This window comes from Zootoca vivipara, chromosome 3 (assembly GCF_965207765.1).
Source record: "Zootoca vivipara chromosome 3, rZooViv2.hap1.1, whole genome shotgun sequence".
NCBI classification, from domain to species: domain Eukaryota; kingdom Metazoa; phylum Chordata; class Lepidosauria; order Squamata; family Lacertidae; genus Zootoca; species Zootoca vivipara.
In genome coordinates, this window is record NC_142586.1 from 31,337,787 (window position 1) to 31,345,135 (window position 7,349).

Consider the following 7,349-nt stretch of genomic DNA (forward strand, 5'->3'; position numbering starts at 1 on the left):
AGGTTCTCCTGCTTGCTCCCCATTTCCTCTTCAAAGCACCCCCTGGGGTATATTCATGCCTCATGCAGAACAATCAACCCTCCCTCCCTGCAAAGTCAAATGCATTGTACCTGAGGCAGAAAATCCCACAAGTGCCTCATGCTCTCCCTGGTGTAAAAAAAAATATGAAGAATAAATTAGAATAAATAACAATTTGCTGCCCAAAATCAGTTGCCTGAATCACCTCACTGTGCCAAATGGTAGAGGACACCATGCATCAACCAAGGGACCCCTGAGCATTAGGTCCAGTTGCGGATGACTCTGGGATTGCGGCGCTCATCTCGCTTTACTGGCCGAGGGAGCTGGCATACAGCTTCTGGGTCATGTGGCCAGCATGACTAAGCCACTTCTGGCAAGCCAGACCAGCGCACGGAAATGCCTTTTACCTTCCCGCTGGAGCAGTACCAATTTATCCACTTGCACTTGGACGTGCTTTCGAACTGCTAGGTTGGCAGGAGCAGGGACGGAGCAACGGGAGCTCACCCCATTGTCACAGGGATTTGAACCCCTGGCCTTCTGATCAGCAAGTCCTAGGCTCTGTGGTTTAACCCACAGCGCCACCCGCGTCCCTATATTATGTAGTAGTACTATTGAATATAACCGTGCTCTTGAAGACTAAATGCTGTTTTTAAAAAGTGTAAGAGAAATGATAAAAGTGCAACAAATGATCTCACTGGGATCTAAGAGTTGTTGATGGATCCCACCTGTAGGTCAAAGAGGCGTACAGCTTCCGGGTCATGTGGCCAGCATGACTAAGCCGCTTCTGGCAAACCAGACCAGCGCACGGAAATGCCGTTTACCTTCCCGCTGGAGCGGTTCCTATTTATCTACTTGCACTTTGACATGCTTTCGAACTGCTAGGTTGGCAGGAGCAGGGACCGAACAATGGGAGCTCACCCCGTTGTGGGGATTCGAACCACCAACCTTCTGATCTGCAAGCCCTAGGCTCTGTGGTTTAACCCACAGTGCCACCCGCATTAACCATACAGGAGCTTGAACAGGAGTGTACAGTCTTGTTGCCTAGAAAAGAGCACTGCATTCACAGGTTGAAGCAAACCAACCCACCCCAAAGGACCATGTCAAAATCCTCTCCCCCAAAAAGCTAAACAACTTTGATCAATCCAATTGGTATATCACTGCCAGGTTTTTTTTTTAATAGTGGGAGTAGATTGCAGTCTCTTGGGAGTTGGACATGCCTGCTGTAAAGCAAGAGAGAGTGCTACACATTGTCTTTAAAAGTTTGGTGGGTGAGGCACGGAAACTTGTTGGACTCTCCTCGTTGCTTCTGTCCAGTTCTTAACTTCTTGCCCTGTGCTTGAACTCCTGAACCATGACTCCAGAGCTGCTGACTCTTACCATTATTTGCCTGACTAAAGATCTCCTTTTTTTAACTTGCAAGTAAGAGCCTCTGCTTATGTGTTTTGGGATGCGAGCCAGGACAATTGCTTTGTAATTTGCAAATGATTATTGGCTGTCCTATGGTTACCTCTGCTTGGGTAGGTCTTGGGAAGATACATGCGGTTGGTTGGTTTGGACTCTAACTTCCCATTAAAAAAAAGTCAGCAAAACTTTGATTGTTCCCCCCCTCCCCACCCTAAAGGAGGTGGTGGGAAGCATGTGTCTGTATAGAGGAATTAGAAATTGTATTTATGTGTGAGAGAGATCTACATATTCCTCACATTGTTAAGTGACTAAACAAAATCGCATGACCAGACCAAGGATATCCAAAGGCGACACTTTCTGGCGTTAGGTATGCAGTGACTAAAAATACTGCAATTTTGCGCTGTTAAAGACAAATGCTATAGCCAGTAGTATAAATAAATACTACACTTGCATTCTCCATGGATGGACATGAAAGTTTTACCAGAGCATGCATAGTTTGTCTTGCCTCCAAGCATTGTCCATGAGTTCTCTTTAAGAACACAGGAGTTCCTGATAGCTGTGTACAGAATACAACTTTATTTTTTTTCAAGTGGAGCAATTATTAGAGCATTGCCTCCCTTATTGCTTGCTCTACAGCACTGGCTCCCATTCTGCTTTGATAATAGTCAAGTTGTGTGGAAAGAGAGGGGAAGCTTTGCTTCAGGATGGATTGCCTTGCATTTTTTTTGGGGGGGGAATCTCTACTGTATTTTAACTACCCAAACAAAAAGAATTCCAGGAGATCCTGCTGGCCAAAGACAAAACAGATGCTATGAAACAAAAATATATTATGGAAATGGCCAGGAATTGCTATGAGAGTGTCTGTATTTGTGCACTGTTTTAAAGTTGGGATGAGTAACTTTTTATTTTTTAAAAAAGTTGAGGGCCATGTTTTATCCCTGTCAGGGAAAAAGAAATAATAATAATAATAATAATAATAATAATAATAATAATAATAATAATAATAATAGAGGGGGAGAACTAGAAGTGCATTCACTTGACCATGGAGGCTAATGTATCTTTCCAACCCCCAGATAGAGCATCTCTGACATTGTGCATCCATCTGTCTACAATGGTGTCTCTTTCTTTCTCCATCTTGTTATTCTGATGGGTGCATCTGAATTATAGAGAGCAGAGAGTAATACAGACTCCTAAATGCTGTGTACACTTTTCATGATGTAGCTTTAACAAAAGCAATCTCAGCCCTGGTGGACTAAGCTGGGGCCATTCTTGTAACTGTAGCTTTGGTTTCGGGAAGAATCAGATGAATGTGTTCTCTAGCCAGATATGTCTTCCTCCTGTCTGAATCTCAGAATGTACACCAAGCTGTTGTATTGTTTCTGAATGGCAAGATGACCCATGGGATATTTCTATACCTTTAAAACACCTGTATTAAAAAAACAAAACCCAAAGGGTTTCCAAAGAAAGAAAGAAATCTAGTAGATACATATGTTTGACTTCAATCGTAAATGGAACATTGCTTTTTGTCACTGTGCCATGAATACACAGCTGGATTTTACACTGTGCAATTCTACCGGTATGCTTTCTTTCCTTTCAGCTGCTAATATATGGGAACACAGTGCAGGTGCATTTTGATTTATTTGGAAACAATCCCAGGGATTTCTGTTTGCCGTCTGTTTGGCAGCAACTACTTATAGCAAGGTCCAAAATCCTTCAGAAAGCCACACAAGGAATAAGAAATGCTCCAAGAAACCTGTGAGAAAGGGGAGGGGAATAAACCATAATAACTATATTTATACAATTATAGACATTGATTAGATGTATACCCAAAAGTGAACCCAAACACTATAACTGAGCCTCAAACATAGTGTGAAGGAAATATGGTGAGGTGGAGACTGCTACTCAACACATCTGTTGACATAAATGTATAACCAATAGTGGTATTTTGTTCTGCCGATTCCCAGTAACCCAGGCAGCCAAACTCCTATTCAGTTATTTGTGCCTTATGTTTCCTAGTTATTCCAGCAATGGTTCTGCAAATGGGTCAGCCTATCCAGGTCCTGAATGCTGAAAAGATATAAACTGAAGCCTTTAAAGATACAACTGCTTGGCATTCATTCATTAAATCAATTGGATTCTTCTGGAGTTGCATCTGAATATAATTTTCAAATGGTAGAAATCCTATTTATTGCAGTATACTTTAACACTGCAGAACACTCAAAAGGAACAGAATGCAAAACAAAGGAGAGATTCTTTGAGTTCCATGTTGATGTGACATATTAAATCAAGGAATCGTGCTGTGTATTTCAAACCTGGGGCAGTCTCTCATGGACTAGAGCTTTGAATGCTTTCTTCTTATTATAAAATCTATGTTTATTGGATTGTAGCAACAAGCTTTGAATGCTTGAAGTATCGATCAGTTTTCATCTTGGCTTGAAGACATTATGTGAACCTTAGAGACTGAAGGAGAAAAGCAAGGTGACCACAAGCAGGGCAGATAAGATTAACTGCAGTATATTATCTCTGAACTAGAATCCATGGTGCTGGAGGAGACTCTTGAGAGTCCCATGGACTGCAAGAAGATCAAACCTATCCATTCTGAAGGAAATCAGCCCTGAGTGCTCACTGGAGGGACAGATCCTGAAGCTGAGGCTCCAATACTTTGGCCACCTCATGAGAAGAGAAGACTCCCTTGAAAAGACCCTGATGTTGGGAAAGATTGAGGGCACAAGGAGAAGGGGACGACAGAGGACGAGATGGTTGGACAGTGTTCTTGAAGCTACCATCATGAGTCTGACCAAACTGCGGGAGGCAGTGGAAGACAGGAGTGCCTGGCGTGCTATGGTCCATGGGGTCACGAAGAGTCGGACACGACTAAACAACTAAATAACAACAGAATCCATGAGCAGCTGATAAGATTGGGTGGCTGATGACTTGTTGTACACCAGGGCCATGTTGACTACTCGTCATGCACCTTCTTTGTGTTTTAAATGCTGGTCTAAATCCAGTAGGGCTTTCCGCACAGAATCACAAGTGGGGGGCCTCACATCCTCTTCCTTTCATTTGCCTTTTATAGTAATCCTTTTTTTTGTGTGTGTCTTATCTTACTACTGAAAGACTAAATATTCAACAATCCCACAAATACTGCAATGACTGGGATATAATTTAAATATTAGAAGCCTCTTTGGTTCCCAACAGGTTTCAATTTCATTGTATTTTATAGCTGTCTCTAAAAACGTTTTAAAGTTTTTGTTCTGCTTTTTCTTACAACAGAAATGAAAGAGAAAGGTTAGGGCCCATTGCAGCCTTTGCATTTCATTTGCTTTGGACTACAACTCCCATCAACCTCAGCCAGCGCTACTCCAGTGTTTGTCTACCTGGGGCCCTTCAGGTGTTGCTGGATTACCGACACTCATCACCCCCAGTCATGCTGGTTGAGGCTGATGGGAATTGTCCAAAATATCTGGAGGGCACCAGGTTGCTAAAATCTGGTCTGTTGTTCATAATATCCATAATATCCATAATATCCAAACTTCATGTTTCCTGGAGATAAAATTATCATGCCACTATTCACTGGGATAAAGACCCTCTCCACTGCTTTCACTTAAAGACGTCTTCAGGTACAGAAATGTGCTTTTTTAACAGCAGCAGCAACAACAATTTGACCACCGGTATATTCACCCTTTTCCAGTTATCCTGGGCCACACATGGCGTCATTAGAAGAGCCCTGCTGGATCAGACCAATGGCAAGTATCCAGCATCCTCTTTCCTACAGCAGCCAACTAGATGCCTCTGGAAAGCTTAGAAGCACAGCATGAGGGCAATAGGCTTCACCCACAGTCATTCCTCAGCAACTGGTATTCTCTGATTCAGACCTGCTGAATCTGGACCTGGAGGTAGCATATAGCCATCAAGACTAGCAGACATTAATAGTATTATCCTTTGTGATTTTTTAATATTCTCCCAGCTTGACCTGAAAATGCCCTATATATATATATATATAGTGCAGGGGTCCTGTTAGAGCAGGAAGGACATTCTCCCCCAATTTGTCTTCTGGAAAAGTTGATAGGGATTATTTTTGAAATATTCTAAAGGTTGGTTTCATGGGTGGCTATTAGAGAGAGAGTCTTCCCTGTGGTGCTCCCAAGCTGTGGATAACTCCTCCCCAATTGATGGTTTTGGAAGCCTGGTTGAAGTCCTCCTTCTTCTCACGGGTTTTTGATAGTGTTTAGTTGCTTTTATTCCTGCCAACCTAGCAGTTCGAAAGCACGTCAAAATGCAAGTAGATAAATAGGAACCGCTACAGCGGGAAGGTAAACGGCGTTTCCATGTGCTGCTCTGGTTTGCCAGAAGCGGCTTTGTCATGCTGGTCACATGACCTGGAAGCTGTACGCTGGCTCCCTCGGCCAATAATGCGAGATGAGCGCGCAACCCCAGAGTCGGTCATGACTGGACCTAATGGTCAGGGGTCCCTTTACCTTTACCTAGTTGCTTTTATGCTTTTGGTTTGGAGAAAGCTTCAACTCCTGGGTCTGGTTGGTTTTGTTATGTGGCATGGGGAGTTTCCACCTTATCTTTTGTGGCAGCAAAACTTCTTGGACCAGCCCAGATGAGAGTAGAAGAAAAATGTGAAGCCTTTTGCCGATCAGTGCCTTAAGTTCTGGCTTCCTTTTTTCACTGAACCGGAGGTGTTTTTCTTCCTTACCATAGACAACATTGGGAGGAGGAATTACTCAAGAGAACTTTTCTTTTCTCTCTGGTTTCTGTCTCCTCTCTCTGGTTTCTGTCTCCAAAAAACAACAACAATGGCTTGTCTACCCTACACGAGAATTGGAAGGGTTTAGCCACAATTTTAAACTAATCTCAGTTTTAAAATCCCTTTGCATCCCCACTATTAATGGCTAATGCTCCATGATTTGTAAGGGGATTGCTTTATAGAAATATATCAAATACATCACCGTACATGTTCCAAGACTGATGACCCTTGTAGTAAGAGCCTTAATAGCCCTGCGATAATATAATGGGCTAGGATTAAAGATGAAATCTTGAGAAGAGAAACAAGATACATTTTTCGCCCCAAAAGATGTATGAGGGAAGAAAATACAGAGCTGTTTTAACGTACTGCCATTTCTGTACAACTCACTGTAGCAGTGCTAGTGACACATTATTATAGCTTTTGTACATGCCTCTGGAAGGAAGACAAGAGATGCTGGTGGGATTAAGGCCATTGCTTTAACAGTCTTACATGTCTGCATTGGGCCAGGACAGACACAGTAAGCTCAAGCAGAGAGAAATATAAGGAAACTCAGCCAGAATCTTTTCCTAGCCAACATTCCTCTTGGGTGGATTGGCTCTTTGTTACTTGTGTTACAAAAATGTATGCCTTTCCTGTCTTCCATCAATGCAATGTATGGTTCCTATTTCAAAAGCAAAAATAAAAAAATAAAAAATGGGGTTCAGTTATCCACAAAGGACATAATCTGATAAATCTTAGCTGCAGCCAGATACCTTTGAAATGGAAGTCGGAGCATACTGGCACAGGGCAGGGAACTCATCACACACACACACACACACACACACACACACACACACACACTTTATAGTGAGGTAATATGAGCCCATGCAGTGTACTGGATAACGGGCTGCAGTTGGATGTGGGAAACCTGAGTTTAAACTCCTGGTTTAACCTTGGATTTGTTAGGTGCTCTTAGGCAATTCCCTGTATCTCAACTATCACTTTATAAACTGCAGATAAGAGCCACCTTTCTCATAGCATTGTTGAGTTTGACATATCCTGTAGGTTGCTTGTCCAACACAAAACCTGGTACAGATGTCTGCACTGTGAAGTGAAAATCAAAGGACTCAAGAAGAGCCCTTTTGGATCAGGCCAAGTACCCATCTAGTCCTGCACTCTGTTCTCTCAGTGG